Raw genomic sequence first — 22,506 nt, forward strand, 5'->3', positions numbered from 1 at the left:
CCCTTCAGTCGCCCCATAGGAACACGCTATGCGGTGGGCGGAGCTACACATTAATTTGGGGGCAGAGCTAAACGACAGGTTGCATGTGAAACCAAATGATGCAAGAAACCAGGAAGAAAGAAGATTTTACAGCAGTGAAGACTGGTGAGTATGCGACGTGGGAATACCCCTTTAAGTTTTCAGCCAACCAAATTCCAATAGGAGACTGTATTGGGCAGTAATTCCAGAGGACATCCTTGACCTTCCTTACCACCTTACCTTATGAACCTCATTTGTGCCATTATTATGTGTAGAAATGACCTAATAATCCTCTTTTCCCACTAGTAGTTTACATATTCTGTACTTGGCATAATGGAAATTACTTCTCCATGGATTGACTTGCTGGCAAACTAAAGCTGGCTGTACACCAGATACAAGCTCATCGTCCTACAGCTATTCCTTTCAAGGCCCCGCCATAAACGTGCGCATGTGTTTTCAGTGGGGAGCAGGGAATAAGTGACTACCAAAATCTGCCGGTGGCAGCTTAGAACAAAACAAGAACACTCAACAAGAGAATGGGGTTTTGTGCCCAAAAATTGCAACTCTTAAAAACTCTGCACCCCCTTTAACAATTTTCCAAACAGGGGACATGTTGAAGGGCTGCTGGGGGCAGGGCCATCAGCCCTGGCAAATTCATGAATTTTTGCCATAAATTTACATTTCTGATCCTTATCCCTGACTTTTTTTTTTCTTTAGCAAGGTTGATCCTTATTTGGTGGATACGACTTTCAGCTGAACACAGGCCTAAGAGTAGTCTGTGGTAAGTCTGCTATGTGGGGGGGCTGAGAACACCCCTCTCACAGCCCCTTCTTAAGAAATCTTTCCAGCCCTGTTGGATGAACAAAGGCAAGTTTAGCTGCCATATTATACTTTGCACAGGCAGTTGCTGTCCTCTGACTAGGCTATTTCATGTTCCAGACACTAGTACATCATGCCGCCTGCTCCCCGTGCCAGGCAGATAAGCCTGGTGTGCTGACCCCGATGCCGGAGGTTGTTGACCCCGATGCCGGAGGTTGTTGACCCCTACTGTTCATTCATTGTTTTTTTGCTTAAATCTAAGGTAAAAATTGGTAGCCTCTGATATATACCATTATAGAAATTATTGATTCCTATTGTATTAAACCCATATCGTACAGTATACTTTATTACTGCAGCATCACTCTTCATAGGAAGATAATGTCGGCAACACTTTCCAATACAGTAAAAAAATATATATGCCAGCACACCAATTTTCTCATCCAAATCTCTTCCCAATATGCCAAAATGTTAAGCTAGGTTCACATTAGCGCTGGGGTCTCCTTCGTTTGGGTCCCATCTGGACTATTACAACAGCGGTTACACAAGGAGATGGGAGGACCCCACCGGCTATAGTGGGGTCCGTTGGGTGTCCACTAGAGATGAGCGAGTACTATTCGAAATGCTTCGAATGGAAGCGGTCAGCATACAGACTTTGCCGGCGGCTGGCCGCTTAATCCCCTGCGTGCCGTCTGCGTCCTTTCATTCCTATGGGTGTGTGCTATTCGAAACGAGAGTGTCTAGTGTCCACTGTTTTCATACTGAAAGTGTCAGAGAAGAAAGTCCTCTGTGCAGGACTTTTCTCTCCGCTCATCCCTGGTGGTTTCTGAGTGAAATGTCCATACTGCTAAGGGCACCTGCAAGTCTCTGAAAGCGGCAGAGAAAATGTCCTCCATACAGAGAGACTGCGGACACAGATGTGAACCGAGCCTTACTGCTGCAACTAATACATAATGACATTAGCGCTGCGGCCACTGATTGCTTGTGGTGGACGTGTGCAAGTACAGGATCATTGAAATTGGATCACAATCAAAGGGGATTTGCAGATTTTTTTAAAAAACTAGAAAACCACTGAAATAACCAATGGGTTCACAAAGTACTTGATCTGCAATTCCCCCAAAATGGCCTCAGGTGGGTGACTTTCTTAGGTCCTTACCCAAGTTTGGTCTATGTAAGACTGGGTACACATCTGTGTCGGAGTCTCCATTGGAGGACTTTTCTCTCCGCTGCTTTCAGTTTCAAAACCCGATTATAGTCGCTGTGTCTGCCGGGCTCTGAGTGTAACTGCTGCTTCTCTCCGTCAGTCAGGTCCATCGGTGCTAGTGTGAACTTAGCGTAACTGTAGTGTATATTTACTTACGCATTGTGTGTCTCATCGTGCATATTATGCGGTGTATGCTACTGACTACGCTGATAACTTATTGCACTGTATGATGTTACAGTTAACTGGTCAGTCATCGTGTCTACCTTAGTCTGGCACTGTCTGGAAAGAGGATGGCGTAATGATTCTCCAAAATAGGCAAAACTGTGGTGGTCCCATCGGATGTGCAGTGGCTGGTGTCCTTCATTTGCTGCTCAACGAACAGGTTTGTGCCCTACACCCTAATGCCATTACATGCTGGTGACAATGAGGAAGATTTATGAAGACTGGCATATTCAAGGCCAAACTTCCTATTCCTTGCACTGGCAGAGAGTGTGTCTTATTTATGAAGAGTTGAACATGTAACATCCACCGGAATGGGCGTTTGCCCACTGAAATCTATACTAGTTTGTAGCTGGCGTAGATTTTAGTCAATATATATGCTGGTAAACTTGTGCAAATGATGATAATCTAGCCCGCCGCCTACACCACACAAAATCCAATTTGTGGGAAAAAGAAATTCAGATTTTTTGTACCTTGCAGCAGAGGTGAACCTAGCTTTTATGCCGTCTAAGGCGGACGACAGAAAGCCCCCCTTCCCCCAGGAGGAGGGGTGGAGCGGAGGGGGCGGGGCGGAGCGGACGGGGCGGCGTTAGCAGGCAGAGAGCAGGCAGGGAGAGGACCTGCTCTCTGCCTGAGCGTGAAGGGAGGCCAGTGGAGCAGTGCTGCGTCCACAGGGCCTCCCCAATCCACCGCTCGCTTCCCGTGCCGGGCTGCCGAGACAGTGACGCTAAGCCAGTCCAGGACAGCTTGTCCTGGACTGGCTTAGGTCAGCAAAAATGCCACCACCCCCCTCCCCCGGGGGCCCGACATAGCGCCGCCTGAAGCGGTCGCTTCAGGTCGCCTCATGGGAGGTGCGGCACAGCCAGATAACTGATGTACAAGGCATAATAAATCTTTCCCAATGTGCTTGCGTGAGTAGAGTGTACTTCTTAGCAATGACACTGGTACACTCAAGAATCGGAAATACAGTTGGCCTGTCCAAGGGTAAGTCAGAGTAGGGAAAAGTGAACCTGACCCAGAGTTGGCATAATTGGAGCTGGGTTTGTGCCCCTACATTTGTACGCTATTTCCATAGCTCTTAAAAGGGCCCAGAAAGAATATCTGATAAACACAGGGGCATAGCTTTAGGGGGTGCAAAGGAGGCCATTGCTACTGGGCCTTTGAGTCTAAGCGGGTCCAAAGGCTTCTCTTCAACGTAAAAAGACACCAGTATTATAGATGACACATGGTAAATTGGGGACCTGTTACAAATATTACATTTGGGCCCAGAAGTTTCAAGTTACGCCTCTGGATGAACAGTCTGTGCAGGGGACATTTTGAGTGTCCATTAATTTAACCCTTTATTGGCATGACCTTCATTACCATTAAATTACCATAAAACACCATTCAGACAGCTGTGATGTGTCCGTATTACATGGTCTGTAGTACAGCAGCAAATCCCGTCTATAAACCTGAACTTACAATTACGCTAGGCCCCTATAATGGTGCTTGTTCAGTTCATTAGATATGTGGTTGGAATGAAATCTGTGACTGTAATACTGACTTATTACATAGACATATTTGTTACTATAATACAGACATATTAATATGATCTTAGCGTGTTTTATACATTTATACAGATTTCATACATTTTAATGTGCTAGGTTTAGTTTTTGGATAATGCTGGTAAAAGTAGATTATTATCCCTGAGGGGCCGTCATGTGAATGGCCCCCATTTACATGAATTGAATGTATTTCTGTCCTGTGATGTCTGTTACTCATGTTCTATACTGTAATCGGTACAGGTCAGTATGTCACTGGGAGACAGAGACTTCTATGGATAACTATATACTGCCATGAAGTTCAGGTTCGTAAATCCGGCCAACACACGAACAGAGTTTCAGCAGTGAATACGCCCTTATAAATGGCTTATTTTTAGTCCAGAATTATTTTACTTTCCAGCCATAACTACAATAATGGTCAAAATTATTCACTGGATGAAGCAGAATTTAGAATTTTGGACACTTAATAGATCCATATTCTATATTCTAGATACAACTGTGATTTGATGACTTATTAGTATTTACAGTGATATCCTATGATGCCAGCCTGCCCTATCTACCACTGAGGAGGGCAATGCAAATATTCAGGGGCAGTGATTTCTTGACGATCCTATGCACCAGGTTACAGGTGGGCACATTAGATGGGCACTGGGTACGATCCCTGCCTGAAACAGAAGGGTGGACTCTCAGCTCTGCAGCACAGCATGGGTTAATGTGAATCAGCCTTTGTGAAGGGTTTGCTAACCTCCCCCTCCTCTCAGCCTCTCCTCCTCCCCCTTCCCTCCCTCTCTCTAGCCGTGTTGCAGGCACTGGATTCCCCCTTGCAGCCTGAGAAACCTTCTCCCAGCTCAGGCAAGGGATCTGGGATCGGGCCCAGGAGATCCACAGCCATGAACATTGCAGGTAAGCTGGCAGGGGCTGTGCAGCCAGGCAGGGCTGAGATGGCAGTGTATGTCTATGCAGGCGGGCTGTAGATGTGTATACAGTGTGGCTCTATATATAGCAGAGCAGCAGATCTGATACATTGTATATGAATGTAACCCGGTGCAATGCTGCCCTGTGCTGGGGCATGTGTGCTGCTGCCATGCCAGCAGTGGGGAGAAGCCTCCACGTGTGGCACCAGTTGTTTGTCTGGGTCTTGATGGGACTGGGCAGGTGAGGGGCACTTAGGCCACATCCTGGGGATAAAGTTATGGCTGCAGGCTGGAGACAGGAGCTGTGCTGGCAGATGCCCCCTGAAGCTGTGCCTGGGAGGAGGCCTGGGGGATAATTTATGGGGCAATTAGGGGAGGGCAGAGCTGTCAGCCACCGGTGGGGAAGTTTAGGGTGAGGGGCTCGCTAATAATTTCCATGACATCAACCATCGTGGTCAGTAAAGCCCCCCCCCCCCCTTGTGCAAGTTAGGTGGCGACCAATATTTTTTTGGCCGTGCCCTCAGCACAATGGAGACAGACAGATACCCTCGGCCTCCGGGCAGAAGGCGTAAATGAATGGGACGGTTATATTGTTTCCCAGGGATACACAGTGGCGAAGGTGCCCCCCTCTTCTCTCCATAGGGATCTGTGAGGGACATGGCCGGGCACCACCGTTCAGGATGCCAGAGGCCATCTGACCACTAGATATGACTGTAAAAGACCCCTTTAACTCTAAAGCCCCCTCTATGAGAGCTAAAGACATATGGTGAAGTGAGAGGGGTTATCGGACCACCAAATATCCTCAGAAATCTAATGATGCCGCTTGATCCAGAAGTATTCCAATATTACTTTAAGAAATTTTTATGGAAAATTGGAGCGTAAAAAATTGGCTGTGTTATTGGCACATGGATCGTAAGGGAAAAATCTAAAAATATAATGTAAGAATTTCTGTGTTCCTCGATAGTGTGTATTCTCCCTAAGGAAAAAATCCCTTTGGATGGGTGACAACCACCATAAGGAGCTGGTATCGTGCCCATGGGGTTGGCATCCTGTTATTAATAGACCCAAAACTACCTGCAAATCTCATTGTTATTCCCAGCTATTTCCAGTTACATGACAGGTTTATATGGCTTTTAGGCGTATTTGTGATACAAAGGTGACAACCCATATGAGTATGGGCATCACTGCTGGCACTATAACTCAGAGGGTACACAGTTATCTGGGCAGGGCATATAGCACTTCATACCATTTTCTTGAATGAAATGCCACAATTACAGTGAAGACTGTCACTGAAAGGGGAATTCTCATTCATTTATAGACTATCCACCCCCTCCTGTGGAGACGTTGTAAATATTTATGCGTGGTATACCCCTTTAAGAAGGCCAAAGACTTGCAAGAAGATTTTGTTTTTTGTTATTTGGTGGCACTCTAACAGCTATGATGACAACCCATTTGTCCTTGGATATGTATAATAGGGACAGATAAGGATAGGTTGGAACTTTACCCATCCGATTATTCGTGCTCCTAAGATCAGCGGCATCAGAGAGCTGGCGCCTGTCATCACAGTAAATAGATATTGACCAGGGCATCGATGTGTATGCTCACTGGACTATGCTGTATAAAGGGGGGATTTATTAAGGTTGGCGTTTCCTTATAATAAATATATGGGCTGATGTGCCCCTGACCCCTGCTGTCCTGCCCACTTTGGCACAAAGTGGTGTGTGAGTCGCGGAACGAGAACTGTGGTGTATCTTTGGCGCAAGAAAGGGTAACATGCCACAGATGTGCCACCATTATATTATATCTATGCAGTTCATTAATTCTCCCCAACATATATTTGAATAGACAGTATAGAGGAGGCCATTGTAATGGCCTCCATGTTTGTTGTAGGAGACCTAATGATAAGGGGGCTTATATTTAAATATGGGCTTATATATATAAAGGGAAAGTGTTCTTTACTTTTCAGTACAAAGCATGATCTAGTTCTGTAATTTAGCTGGCCCTCAAAGAGTTAGTGGAGAATCATAGACATCAATGTAAAAAATAAAAACTGATTCATTTCTGTCCGCTTTTTGGATGCGATAAACGTGATCTGAATGGGGCCTAAGTCTTGGCACTTAGAAATATACTGGGTCTGAGGACACATGCATTATAGACGCAGGTCATATGGCATCTATGGGGTCCTTGGGGAGAGAGGGCCCCATCCCTGTTGCTCTTGAATGATGAGACCACCTTCTAGAAAACACAGTTTTGCACTGTAGAAAGTGTGACTTGAAGGGTCCAGAGACTTGCTTGCATGGTATAATTTGGGCTCTGTAATGGTCCGCATTGATTTGATGGGGGCCCCTCTCTTCTATGTCTACCACTTATTAGGACCTAACTTTTTGGACTGTCACTCGTCAGATCTGAATGGCTCCTGAAGCTCCTATAGTATTTGTCCACCCCGATATAATCTATGCAAAGTGCAATTCATTACAGCATAAAGCAGGGATTAGAGGGCGATAGACTTGCAAATTTTATACACCCTTGTGAAAAGGTCTGTAATATAAGGAAACCTCGCCCTCAGGGTAGACTCTGAGAATGTATATTAGTGACACTCTGTTTGGCCTCTACTTGCACAGTATTTACTCATGTAGTTCTGCTTGTCATTGACTATGTAAACAATGACCAGATCTTTATTACTCTAGGTCACACAATGTGTCAGTTATATTATTATATAACATAATAGCGGTAGAATCAATGGACAATAGGTGTGTGAACGTCTTATGTCCTAATGTAGTGATCGGGGGATGTGCTACTAGATTATAATGATTGGTCAAGGGTGTAGTGATAAGTTATTTAGGAGGTAGCCGTCACATGCAGGCCATGCGGCACAAAGACCTCCCATTTCTCAGCATTAGACTTTTTTTTTGCAATTCATAATCCTACTGGATGCCATAAACATTATGTCCTGTTGAGTAACCCCACAATAAAGGGGAATTCAGTATTGATGACCTATCCCCTCCAAGGTCCAACTTTCGGAAACGTAGCTGGTTGAGAAGGCCATGGCACCCCGGCAATGACTACAGCCTTTTCTTATTCATCGGTCACATGGCCTTTCTGCAGCTCAGTCCCATTCAAATTAATAGGACTGAACCACAATACCAGGCGCAGACGCTGCAATATATACTGCAGGTACTTGGTGTTCTATTAGGCACTGAGCGGCCCCTTCCTATTGGCAGAGACACTAGGAGCCAAGCTGTCTCTAATCTGAATTGATGACTTATCCAATGCGGGGGAGGGGGGATCTTGCTCCTGTTCAAGGTGGACTAGTAGGACCCGTATGTATTAGGTGGTAGAGACTGTCCACTAGAGGTGGCTGTTTTTTATTTACATGTATATACATTATATACCTGGTTGTGCCAAGCCTTTAGCCGTTGGAGCGGTGAACTTGGAATAGGCTGCCATATATATTGTTGTTGACTTAGTAGACTCCATTTGAGATTACGGTGGACTTTTTTTTTTATTTTCCATATATTGTTTTCTCTCGATATGACCATGGGCATCTGCTGCTTGTCATGTCAGTCTCTAAGAGAATAATGTGTGTTTGGCGAAGTTATCCATATTGTTGGTGCGTTTTTTGGCATTACGTCTTCTATAGGTATATCATGTATTTACTCATATTGTCATCCGCCTTATACAAGGTAGAGGTGCAAGGTGTCGCACCTACGCTGATCTAATATTGATGACATTGACCTAATGGTAGGTCACCTGTATTGTCTCCCTAGGGTAAGCCCCTAGTAGTATCAGCTAAGGATAGGTCACCAATGTTATATACTAAGGGTAAGCCTCTACTATTATACGATAGGACAATGTTTGCTTAGGTTGCCTGCCTTAGAAAACCATTTTCAGGTTCCCTACTATAACATTGTACAGCAGAATGTGGCTACAAAAAGTGTCTCTTGCTCTGGAGGACCGAACATGTCGATGCATAACATAGGCAGCTCATTCATATTGGTGGACATGGTGTAATACTTAATTTAGCCTGTGAAGGCGCTGCAGGGTGCCGCCAATTCCAAATTTTAATAAGAAATGATCAAAGAAGAAACTGGCTACTGATTGTGGATGGTAGTAGATGTATAGTATGTGTATATGTGTGTGTGCATATATATACATATATATATATATATATATATATATATATATATATATATATATATATAGTCCATGAGCTGTTGCCTTATGTTTAGCTGGTTAAAGGAGCCCTTCAAGAAGAACAGTTGTGCTGTGTTAAAGTGATCCTATCATTCACACACTATTTTTTTCTAGGTACCATGTCGGAATAGCCTTAAGAAAGGCTATTCGTCTCCTACCTCCCGTTGTCTTCTCTGCGCCGCCGTTCGCCTACAATCCCGGTTATTGTCGGTATGCAAATTAGCTCTCTCGCAGCACTGGGGGCGTCCCCAATGCGCCGCCTCCATCTTCGTCAGGAGCGTTCTCTTCAGCTTCTTCTTCCGGCGGTGGCTTGTAACTTCTAGGCCTCGGGCCTTGGGCAGAGCAGACTACGCATGCCCACAGGCCACGAGAAAATGGCCGCTTGCACAGTATTGTAAGTGGCCATTTTCTCGTGGTCTGTGGGCATGCGCAGTCTGCTTTGCCCGAGGCCTAGAAGTTACAAGCCAGTTCTAGAGTTCTCTCACAGCATTGGGGACGCCCCCAGTACTGCGAGAGAGCTAATTTGCATACCGACAAGAACCGGGATTGTAGGGGAATGGCGGCGCAGAGAAGACAACGAAAGGTAGGAAACAAATAGCCTTTCTTAAGGCTATTCCGATGTGGTAGCTAGAAAAAATTGTGTGTGAATGATAGGATCCCTTTAAGTTTAATGCAGGGTTTAAGTTTGGGTTTTTTGAGTCATTGTTATGCCCCGCCCCTCAGACCCTGCACGAGGCATAACACAATACAGTCTGATATATGTAGACACTGGTTAGTAACTACTAACTAGTGCTGTAACTGTTCTCTTGTATACCAAAGATGTGTAGTTCTATTCTCCCTTTCTTCCTATTCATCCTCTGCTTCCTACTGCTTGTCAGTCCTCACTGTAAAACTGGAATTATAATCACTAAAAACAAAACATACCATATGTTCTGTATTCCATAAATTATTATATACTGTTGCACTATGCCTTCAGAATGTGACAAATCTCAATTTATATAGAATTTCTATATCTATTTTACAAAACCAAAAAAAATCAAAATATACCCATCATTCAGCAAGCTGTCAGTACTAATTAAGTGCTTCCGCATTTTCCAGGGGGATGTGACCCTATTAATTTTTGGGTCTGGCAATTGGTAATTGTCGCTTGTCACCGTCGGAGCCAACACCTATTGTACGAGTTCCATCTAAACTTCTTTGTTGCACGTCTCCTGTGTATTGTTCCTCAATGTACGCCGCCGCCGAATATATTTGCTCTGTTTAAATAAAGGATGATAATTTGTGTCTGAGCGAAAAGCTACAGTGTGCGGCGGTGACAGCGGCGCTCAGCACAGACCTTATGAGAATCTCGCCGTGTTTAGAAACGCGCTCTATGAAATCTAATGCTTTTGCATCCCAGAGGCAATTATGGCATTTAAATCCTTTTACTGCGCAGCGTTACTGGTCCGGCGCTGACGTGACGAACAATTTTTCCGGCTTTGTAAGCCGTTTGCGGAGGCTATTATGAGGAATAATAGAGGAGAAGGCCTGGGTTTCTTCAGGGAGAGCGAGGGATCGGTGCATTGTCTGCGTGGATATCTCCGTCACCAGATGGAGGCACAAGGTGAGTTATTTAGGGAGAAGCGAGACTTTTGCCGGTCTGAATGGAGTGGATTCTGCAGCAGTCATTAGCTGCCCGGGGCACATGTGCATTATACAAGGAATGTGCTGGAGACTGCCTAGTGCAGCTGTACGTTACGTCTGCTCTTTTCTTTTCCCTCCCTTTTTTTTTCTACTTTAAATGTGTGCTAATTCTGCAGTCGCCCAACCAGATCTTGCCCCCCCTTCCCCCAGATTTACCCTTAATTAATGGTAACGAGGACCTGTCGCCATTTTTGACGTGTCTGTTCTTACTGAATACTTGCATTTGCCATAAAATAACATTTCTTGGAATTTTGCATTGTTGTCCCTTTGTTACTCCTCCTGGAAATGTTCGACTACGGCTAGGGGTACACGGTGACTTTGTAATTGCAGTGCTGTGGGGTCAGAAGGCCAAGCCACCGACTCTGACTCCTCTGTTTTTCCATAGCCTGACTCCGACTCCTTCATAAATGGCTGACACAGTCCTATTCAGTAAAAATCTAGTGATTGATTTCCTAATATTTAGATACATATTAATTATACAATAATAATATATAGTTACATATTAAACAATATTAATACTTATGTAGTTACATATTAAGTATACAGTAGTAATATATATTTACATATTATACAGTATAAATATTTATAAAGTTAGATATTCTAAAATATTACTATATATTCTACAATATTAATAGTTACATATTCTACAATATTAAATATAGTTACATATTAATCATATAATATTTAGTGTCATGCAGTATTAATATTTATATAGTTATATATTCTACAATATTAATATTTTATAGTTACATATTATACAGTGTTAATATTTATATAATATCCTTTACAATCATATTTTATTTTTAAGCCGAAGTCGGTAACTTTTTTTTTTTCTCATCCCGAACTAGTCCCAACTCTGACTCTACAGCCCTGCTACATTGCAGCTAATGTAAGTAAATGGGGTCACATCAGGCTGATTTTTTTTGTGACCGTCCTGCCCACATCGAGTTACCTTAGTTGCGGCGCCCACAGGGTGATGCTTCAATCTTTAGCCATATGACATGTAACTCTAGGGGGTTACCTTTCCCTTTACTAGTGGCGTCCATTCCTTCCAGCGACACATTGTATACAAGAGGTTAGTCTGCAGCAAAGTAACCTAGCAGTGTAGTGGATATAATGGATGCAAAATCCCATCTACACAAGCGTCTTGTGCTGCAGGTTTCAGACACGCAGCATGTCAATTATTGCTACCTGTTTGCAGTTTTCTGCCAGGGCCAGCTGTTTGTAAATACTTGTATACAGGACAGTACAGCGCCATATTGTGGTACCCTTACAAGTGTATAGGGCCTCGCTGTACCACTGCATGGACACCATAGTGCAGATAACCCAAGGCTATGAAATCAGTAGGCCAAATCTCCAACTCCTCTATATTACCACAGACTGACTCTTTATAAATGGCCGCCATGGTCCTACATGATCATCCAAGCTTTCCTCCTCTTTGTGGTTGTGATACCGCAAGAGAGGGACAGAACACAAAAAAGGGCTCCAATGCCCCTGAGATGAGTCCACATAAGAGCCTCGGATGACCACCGATAATATAACTAATATAATATTTAATGATCTTTTTATTTTGAGAGCCAGTCATTTTTTTCCTGCTCCCTGGGACCATCTAATGGTTCTTTTCCATGGTCAGATGGATTGCCTGTACAGAGCACTGTATAGCGGTATAGTAAGTTGATCAGTGCTCAATGTTATTTTACGAGCCGTAGATATCTGGGAGGGTTTGATGTGTACGTTCGTTCATTATGTCTTTACATGATTTTGGTTTTAGACTTTTTATTCCATTTGTTTGAGGTATCTTGGCAGTAATGCAATGTGTGAACGCGTCCTAATTCTTCCTTACAGTTAGAGGTTTATCCCTAGTAGGTCTCTCCATATATTAGTATTTATGTGTCTACGAACCAATAAATGGTTAGCTAGCGCTTGTTTTAGTGGCCGACCTTTAGCCAGCACAAAAGTTGAGGTTTGAAGTTTAACTACTGCGACATCATTCACTCCATTTATTACCGCCATGGACAAGAAGGACTGTCACTTGTGTGTGTCCTACATCAAAATACAATGATATCTTTTCCTAGGTTAACCCATTCTCTATTACAGCTCCTACACTATTAGGGGAGGAATTTGGGGCTGATTTTGAGGCAGATTCTGTACTGAATCCATGATCGATGCAGGACGCTGTTAAATAAACGTTCTGCTCGTTCCTCACAAATTTCATGTCTGATTCAGCTACAGAACCCACGGCACAAGTCTCAAGCTAACTAACCCCATTGCTTCCGAAGCTAGTCGGCAAGTAAACCCCATGTGCAAAGCTGAAACTCTGCTTCGGCTTTTTGCTGTTGGATGGGCATGGCCAGAAATTGGAGAGAAATCTGAGGCAGAAGACCGCCTTAAAATCCTCTTTATTTTCCAGGATGTGAACAAGTCCTTACGCTATTCAGTATTGTAAGAAAACTGGATGTAGAGGCTGTGTTAGTTTTGTTATAGATTGATACATCCCAAGGCCCATGCCATTTGGGGACTGCTTTTATCACAGAATGCAGTTGGATAACATTAGAGTACTTTCCGTGATACATTCATGTCTATGGGGCTTACGAATCCAATGCATTCTGATAACACGGGTCAGAATGGGGGAACACCTCTCACATATATGGGAATTTTCATTCTTGTCTAAACTACATCCCGATGATTTTATTCATCCTATTAATATTATAAATGTGAAAGTTTGTGAGTTTGGATGTTTGTTACTCAATCACGCAAAACCCGCTCGACCGATTTGGCTGAAAGTTTCTACAAACATAGTTAATACACTCGATTGCGCAATAGGCTATTTTTCGTCACAATAGCGCACATACGTTTGTGCCAGGACCCCCACAAAACCCAAACTCACACCACCATCTCTGCAATCTCACATACTTTGGACCATAGCAAGCCATAAAATTCCTATTGCCCTCTACAGCCTCGCCCCTAACCCCACACAATCACATATACATATACTTTACCACTTTGCCCCTCCCCTTAACGATACTCCAGGCGGCTCTCTTTAACGCTCCGGAGCAGCCATGTTTGCCGACCCCCACCGCTCTGACAATCCGCGACACCGCCCACCCATGTCAATACCCCTAGGCGGTCTAATAAAAGCAAAAAAAAAAAGTTTAAAAAAAGTTAAATAAATATATATATATATATATATATATATATATATATATATATATAGGATTAAAAATTCAAATCACCCCCCTTTCCCTAGAACACATATAGAAGTAGTTAAAAACTGTGAAACACATACATGTTAGGTATCCCCGCGTCCAAAATCGCCCACTCTACAAAGCTATACAAATATTTTTCCTGTTCGGTAGACGCTGTAGCGTGAAAAATGGTCAAAAGTGCCAAACCGCTGTTTTTTCACTGTTTTGATTCTGAGAAAAATTAGAATAAAAAGTGATCAAAGCAATAACATTTCCCAAAAATGGTAGAACTACAAAGTACACCCGGTCCCACAAAAAAAAACGCCCTACACATCCCCGTACACGCACGTATAAAAAACTTACGGATGTCGGAATTTGGCGACTTTTCAAAAAAACAATTTTTTAACGCGGTTTTGGATTCGTTTTTAAGGGGTCAAATTGTAAATAAAACCATATAAATTTGGTATCCCTGGAATCGTAACGAAACACAGAATACAGGGGACATGTCATTTTGGTTGCACAGTGAACACCGTAAAACCAAAGCCCGTAAGAAAGTCGCAGAAATGCATTTTTTCTTCAAATCCACCCCATTCTGAATTTTTTCCCTGCTTCATAGTACATTATATAGAATAAATAATGGTGGGTTCATGAAGAAAAATTTGTCCCGCAAAAATTAAGACCTCATATGGCTCTGGGAGCGGAGAAATAAAAAAATTATGGGGTTTAGAAGGAGGGGAGTCAAAAACGAAAATCAAAAAATGCCATCGGCGGGAAAGGGTTAACTTCAAATACCTCTGTCCCAAAGTCACTATGTAAAGTTTATACCAACACCGTATAGCAGCTCAAATACAAAGTAACTTCTACACAAAAGTCTCACGTATTCTCTGAATTACAGCAAAAACAAGATACAAAGTTACATTTCATATCCCATCCCTTATACACAGTACGAAAACCTTACCCGCGCCTGTATATACCCACTTCTACAATCACTGCAGACGAAGTCGCGGGTACCAGCTAGTGTTCAATAAAGCCATAGTTTTAACAAAAGGATCTGTTGCTGAACTTTGTTTGTTCTTCGCAAGTTTTCCTATCAGAATGGGACAGGCTATGTATGCATTTGTGTTTTTGGAACATTTTTATCTCAGAATGTATCTCAGAATGTCATCTGACATTGTATACTGTGATAAACTCAGCCCCCAACTCGGATGCACATGGTCGTGTGCATGGACCCTTATGAGGAGTCTGTCAGCATGGCAGTTCAGTCCTGCAGAGTGTAGGGTCTCTGCAATCAAATGGGTGTTTCTCCTTGTGAATCGGTCCCTCCATTGCTGAGATATCACCATTTATGTCAATATGCAAATGAGAAACACAAGGTTATTGCTGTCGCTCCAGAGATGTAAGTGGCAACTCCATCATTGCTCCAAAGAGTTCTATTGCCTGTTATCAAAAATGACGCTATCTCAGCAACAGAGGCGGGGGAGGTGACCCTAACCTATCTACCTGGAGCAGGGTGGATATGCTGGGTTTTGGTGACGCTCCATTTAAAATTTTTCCACATAACTAGTCTTATTCAACGTTCAGACAATTGGGCAAGCTGGGTGTCAATTTCTATGGTAGTTGTAACTGTGGTCACCCAGCTCTCCTGAAGTTCCTTCTCTTAAAGATGATCTATCACCACTCATGACATGTCCGTACTAATGCATACTTGTGTTTCCCATGAAATAATTCTGGAGTATCTTTACTGAATAGACTGACAACTGGTTGTTACTACACTGTCTACCAATAAGTATTTGGACACTCATGCAAATGAAGATATCTGCGGTCATGATGTACGTCACGTGTTCTGCCGTTAAATGGGAAACTGCATCGGCATTAGTCGCATGCAAGATGTCACGAAGTGCAGAGTTGTCTGATTTCGAGAAAGGGTTAATTGTTGGGTACCACAAAAATGGATCGATCCTTAAGGGACATAGCAAGTGAACTGAATTACCCAAAATTGACAGTGGTCTATGTGATTACGAAGTGGAAGGTGAACGGTGATTGTCGGAATGTGCCCCGAGTCGGCAGACCCCCGAAAGTGGGAGATAGAGACCGACGAGTGCTGGCCAGAGAAACCGCACCCAACCGATGGCTCACATACACCAGGAGTGTCACCAGGCATCCGGGAGTATTGTGTCCATCAATCCCATCCATAAGGAAGCATCTGCGGGTTCTACCAACTATTGAATAGGAATAAATGTTATTTTTCTATTCTACCGCTGGTGTCCAAATACTTATTGGTAGACAGTGTATTTCCCTTGTCCTGACAGTGTCAGATAGTGTAGGGATGTGCCTGCAGCTGGTAACACCGAAGTGTTAATTTATTCACATTATAATTACACAAGGCAGCACAATACCGGAAAAAGATGGTCCAGCATTATTATTTCACAAAGAATGCCAGCATGTACTAAAACAGGCATGTCCGGAGGTGACCGATCCTTTTTAAGACAGCCACCCTTTGAACCCTCAGCAGAGAATGTGTGATCACTCTCATCTTTCCCCCGTGTAGTATTAGTAGGGCTGGGCAATTATGGCCTAATTCAAAATTATGAATACGGGATTTTACCTTGACTAAGATTAATGGCGATTATTTAGATCTTGTCCCTATTACAGTATGAGTGTGGTGCATGAGGTTCGTCTGGCAGTTTTGTTCAGACCAATCTGAAACTTCTATTATACTCTGGGTTCGAAAAGACCCCATAGAATAATGATTGGAGGCTCAGGGGAGGTGATCAAACATAGAAAAGAAAAAAAAAACAAACAAACTGGGCAACGCGGTGGCTCAGTGGTTAGCGCTGGAGTCGTGGGTTCGAATCTTGCCAGGAACAATATCAGCAAGGAGTTTGCATGTTCTCCCCATGTTTGCGTGGATTTCCTCTCATTCTACAAAAGACATACTGATAGGAAAAAAAAAAGTACATTGTGATCCCTATTGGGGCTCACAATCTACATAAAAAAAAACAATGTTACTCACCTTACCTGGGCTCTGGCGCAACTCTCTGTTGTCTCCGGGTCTTCTGGCTGATGTCAGGGAGTCATGGGTCACAAAGTGTTGTAACACTTGCATATACCGTATTTTCCGGACTATAAGGCGCACATAAAAACCTACGATTTCCTCAGAAATCGTAAGTGCGGCTTATAGTCCGGTGCGCCTTATATATGGATGGAAGCGGCGGCAAAGTCTGCGTGCCGCTTCCATACATACATAAAAGGCACCGTAAGGGTGCATTCACAGTACGGAACGCCGGCGTGTATCACAGCAGTACACGCCGGCGTTACAGCAGGGCTGCCGGACACTTCCTATTCATTTCTATGGGAGCCGGCATGCGAGCGCTCCCCATAGAAATGAATGGAAAAAAGCAGTCCATTCATTTCTATGGGGAGCGCTCGCATGCCGGCTCGCATAGAAATGAATGGGAAGTGTCCGGCAGCCCTGATGTCACGCTGAAACAGAACGTGAAACTTACCGAGCGGTGCAGGGCGGGCGGGCATTCAGGCCTCCTCTTCCTCCGATGTCCTGACCACTTCCTCCGGCGCTCGCGAACTAATGGCCTGGGCGCATGCGCAATATCATAATGCTTCTACTACTGCGCATGCGCCCAGGCCATTATCAGCGAGCGGCGGAGGAGGAGGACGGAACATCGGAGGAAGAGGAAGCCTGAATGCCCGCCCACCCTGCACCGCTCGGTAAGTTTCACAACATTACGGTTGGGCTCTATCAGCATGATTTTGCTGATAGAGCCCCTCCTCGCCTGCCGAGCGCTTCCAATAGAAGCGGCTGGCATGTGGGGGGTTAAGCGGTCGCTGGCAAAGTCTGTCTGCCGCCGCTTTCAAGAACATATAATGCGCACCGGACTGCGGCTTATAGTCCGGTGCGCCTTATATATGAACCGAGACGGACTATAAGGCGCTCATGGGCAATGCGGCTTATAGTCCAGTGCGCCTTATAGTCCGTAAAATACGGTATGCATAACAACACCACATGACCATCCGAGACCCAATCACAGGCCTCATCTGTGTCTGACATCAGTCAGAAGCACCAAAAACAACAGGAAGTCCCACAGAAGCCCAGGAGAGGTTAGCCCTGGGCCTCCAATCATTATAATCTGGGGTCTGAAGAGACCCCAGAGTATTATAATAGCAGTTCCGATTAAGACATGTTTAGTCTGAACAAATCTACAGGCAGAAACTTGCAAATATTGTAATAGCCATTGTGAACAAAATCCCCTCAGTTATCTTTGTTGATGTTCAGTTTCAGTTATTTTTTTATTAATTGCCTCGTTTACTAGGAGGAATGTGAATTTTGTGGTGGATTCCTCCTCAAAATCCGTACCAAATTCCATCCTGAATCTGCCTACTATTCAATTCAATAGCAAGTAGAGACAGACGCAAGATACTGAAAAAACATAAGCGTCCTGCTTGATCTGGCTGCAGACTTCGTGGCCAAATCAACCGCAGGACCCGCTGAAATAGACACTCTGCTGTTTAGCCCCATTAAGACAGTGAGTGAAAGCCGTGGCGGAAAGCTCATGACCAGAAGTCTGCCTCAGAATCCTCTTCACTTTCTGCCATGTGAACTGGCTCCTCCGTGCCAGCCATTCAAGTTGCATGTCGGACCACCTTTGGGTGGGATAGAGAATGAGTTGCTCATACTGATTGTTGGGGGTCCTGATGCCCTCATAGGACATGTAAAAGGGGATTGTCTTGATCAGTTAATGCCTTAAAAAAAAATGGATAGTTTATAATTATAATATGTATTAGTCATATATAACTAAGGCCCCATGTCACGTCTATCTTGATTTGGCAAAAAAAAACCTAGTAATCTCTGAATTGCCTGTTGCTGATCTGGATTGGCATTGTAAATGTTAATTTAGAAAATGTCGCCTATAGATTAAAGGAGTGAATGGCGGTGGAAATTCATTGCGGCCTGCCTGCTGAAGGTTGCATAGGTCAGGAGGGGTAGTAAATTGCAGATATCATTTCCTGTCAACCTAGAAGATTGGTACTAAATCACTATAAATATAGGTAATCGACTATTACAGTCTTAAGGTGGCCATACACTTTCAGTATCCCGCCGACCTCCCAATACACATGCATGCTTGGTTCAGATGAGTGTTCAATAAGTGAACACTATTCGAAACAGCCATTTCGAATAGCACGCTCCCATAGAAATGAATGGACCGCTTCCATTCATTTCAATGGGAGTGTGGTATTCGAAACAGCTGTTTCGAATAGTGTTCGCTCATCTCTAGTGTTCATATGATTTCAAAATTCAACATGTCGAATGTTTTTGTTTTTTTTACCCCCTCAATATAAGGCTAGAGCTACTAGGCAACTTTAGCCATGACTATTGATCGCCACGTTGCCCCAACCATTTCATGGTTCTGTTAAAATTGACAAGTTCTGCTGACCAATGTCCCTTGCACCCCTATTAGGTGAACAGATTTCGGGCCAATGACTCAGGCTAATGGCATCATAGTTCAAGTCATAAGGGTGAGAGGGGCTAAAGAGAAAATTTTAGCAATCCTGAAAAAAATAAATATCTTAGAAATATTTTTTAGATGATTTTACAGTTGAATTATTGTATTTGAACTTTGCAGATAGACTTTTTGACCAGGTTTGGTTGCCTTCACCGCAAAAACATATTTGTAAATCATACCTATCGTGCACGGTGGGCGGACCTCCGCGGTCCGACATCATCTTGCTGTCACGCCTTCCTCTTCTTCAAGCAAAGCCTTCCTGTCCTGGCTCTTCCACGCCTTCATTTTCTTTTCTTCCGGAATGAAGAAGTTCATGAGCGGGGTACTTAGAACTACAACAAAAATGGAGCGTGCGCAGTAGCGCTCCGAAGGGAGCGTTACTGCGCACACGCGGGATTTGAACACAACCTGCAGGAGGAATAGAAGATCACGGCGGGAAAGAGCCAGGACAAGAGGACGTCGCTGGAAGAAGACAGAAGAGGAAGGCGTAACAGCAAGATGACGTCGGACCGTGGAGGACCGCCCACCATGCACAATAGGTATGATTTACATATGTTGTTATGGCTTTATTTTAAAACGGGGGGGGGGGGGGGGGGGGTGTTAAAAAGCTATTCACGCATGTGTGGGGCTCATACCGCATAATTTTGCTGATAGAGCCCCCTTTAATGTTTGGTCCTTAGTGTCTTTGTGGTAGGCCTTAAGCTGCTCATACACTGAAGATTTTTGTCAGCCAAACCTGTAGAATTGTTCATTTTGGTCAAGGACAGCTGGAAATTTGGAGTAGATTCTGCTAGTTGTTGACAGACTTCAGTTTAGTCATGCTAGAGATCTTTGGCTGGCTGTCTTCTGAGAATACCAGTGTTTGGGATGGGTTTTTTTTTTTTTTTTTTTTTTGTCTTTTTTGTTGATGGCCGTATCTGAAATGCAGAGTACATGGCCGCTTTTGTGTTGCTTGCCTTAGTTTAGGCTATAAAATTCCAGCCTCCGTTGTGCAAGTCTTGTAAATTCCTGCTGAAAATTTAACATGGTTCCCCGATAAATTAAAATATAATGTTTTGTATTTGAGGCCCATTTATTTATTATCTCAGTAGACTTCTCCCCCCGCCCCCCCCCCCTCTTGTTAGTTGATTTTTCTTCAGTGACCATGTTTATATCCAAATAGCTCAGTGCTGGGGGGAGGGGATCATCACCTTTCAATGGCTCTCTGCAGGATACAACAAATTCCGACTAGTGTTGAGTGTTGACAGCCCGTCTTCCAGACACCTTCCCCGGGGAAAAGTGCTATAAGCTTTCCAGGTATCCTGAGAGTACAGCAGATGCTGGTAAACACCACATCTACAAATGAGAGGTTCCCAAGCGGCTTGCCGGGTAGGAGCCACAATATCAAGGCCTAGTGAGATCTATCAAGACAATGTGGTCTAAGAGTCTAAACAGTGCAAAGATAGCCAGTGCAATTTTTCCTTTCTTTTTTCTTTTTCTATGGAATTGTAATTTGAAGAAAAATATATAGTTTTTTTTTATGTTTTTATTGTTTTGGTATTTTTTTTTTTGTCTCTTATAGCAGAAATCATTTTGTTACCCCCCTTGTTGCAAAATAAAAGTAACTGTACAAATTACAAAAATGATAAAATAAAAAAATCTACATCAAGAATCAGTTTTGTTGTTTTTTTTTTTTTTTTTTTTTTTTTTTACTTCTATCATAAGGGGGTAATGATGAGAGATTGGTTATTGGATTAATAGTACAAAATATTCTGCTGGCATTGAGATCCAGTTGGGACCATACATTATGTTGCACCTCCCCAAATTTTTACCCCATTTTTTTTTCATCACTTATTTTGAGTAGAGTATCGTACGTGAAGACATGTCTAGTGAAGAAGAACAGAAAGCAGATGCAGTTAGGGAGGCTTGTCATTACCTCAGCATCCCCTGGGTACGGGCTGGAGAAGTGGTGATTGTGGAAATTACAGCAGGGTAATATCGTTCATTATTCCGTTGTGAGGAATCGCCATCATGCAGCAGGAGAGGTCTTAGATACGGTATGGGAGCCATAGAGTAGCACGAAGGTAAAAACTGACTGGGGTGGGGATTTATTTTTTTCTTCTTTGCTTTCTATAAGCTGCAGATGAAGAATGCAGTGTGTGGGCTGAGATCTATCCTAATCTTCCATGTTTCATTAAAGTGGAACAAGTATTAAATCTACCGAGATAAACCTGGAGATGTTGAGCTGCTAAGGAAAGCTGAGACTCCTGTTCTGCTTTTTATAATGGGTCAGTGCTTTCTTCCAACCACATCTATTTCTAGAGCTTATGAAGTTTGTGAAGTAAAGGAGTTTGACTTTTAAAATCCCTTTTTGTTGGAAGGATGCCTTTAAGGATAAGTCGATCACGGCGATCAACTCTAATCTGCAGACTTCAGCTTCTCAGTTTCCCTACAGTGCCCCCACAGGTTAAACAAAGTATTACATACATTACATTGTGCAATTAGTGTAATGTTAGACATGCTGGGTGAGATATTCACCAACAATTGTGTTTTTCCACAGCCCAACTCTGCAGTAAAGCTCCTCTAGTTGATAAATATGCCACATATGCCAATATGCCAATATTGATAACTGTATAATGTAATATAAAGTAATGATTTGATTTTGGAGTCAGAGTTGGCAACTTTCGGTGGACTCTGAATCCACAGCCCTGTCAGATATTAGATATCAGGGGCCACTTTCCTCACTGCATCCTAAAATGGCACTTTATTTCTACATAAGTTTCGTAAAAAAAACCTGTAACTTATCAAAAACCATAAATTCATGATAAACCCATACTAGTGCACAACTTGTTACAATGTTTTGATAACACGCTTTGAATGGGTTAACAAGTAAAAGCACCTATACTTGCACAATACTCATGTATACTATTCTGAAATTTGTGGGTCCCTGTCCACACTTGGGAAATGAATAAATATAAAAAAAGTGGGGTGCACTGAGCTGATCTGTAATTAAAGTGGATATACCACAGCTGGATATACAAAAAAGGTTCCTCTGAGCGGCAGTTCTATCAACGCCCCCTAAGGCAGGGGAGCGACAAAAATCAAGCAATAAACCAATTTGGGTAAAACCCAAAAAAAATAGAAAACTGCGCTGAACCAATATGAGTAAAAAATACACAGATTTTTTATTGAAGACACTTGATAAAAACACACACGATGCTGATATGCCAGCGT

At 43.3% G+C, this 22,506-nt stretch overlaps 1 protein-coding gene across 1 annotated transcript in view; it reads left to right on the forward strand.

Moving 5' to 3' along the window:
- Positions 1–4,576: 4,576 nt before the first annotated feature.
- NDST1 (N-deacetylase and N-sulfotransferase 1) overlaps positions 4,577–22,506 on the forward strand; it is a 66,154-nt gene continuing 48,224 nt past the window's right edge. The window contains exon 1 of the mRNA XM_075274951.1: positions 4,577–4,701. The gene's annotated coding sequence lies outside the window, so the exon portion shown is untranslated. The remainder of the gene's footprint in view (positions 4,702–22,506) is intronic.

This window comes from Leptodactylus fuscus, chromosome 5 (genome assembly GCF_031893055.1).
Source record: "Leptodactylus fuscus isolate aLepFus1 chromosome 5, aLepFus1.hap2, whole genome shotgun sequence".
NCBI classification, from domain to species: Eukaryota; Metazoa; Chordata; class Amphibia; order Anura; family Leptodactylidae; genus Leptodactylus; species Leptodactylus fuscus.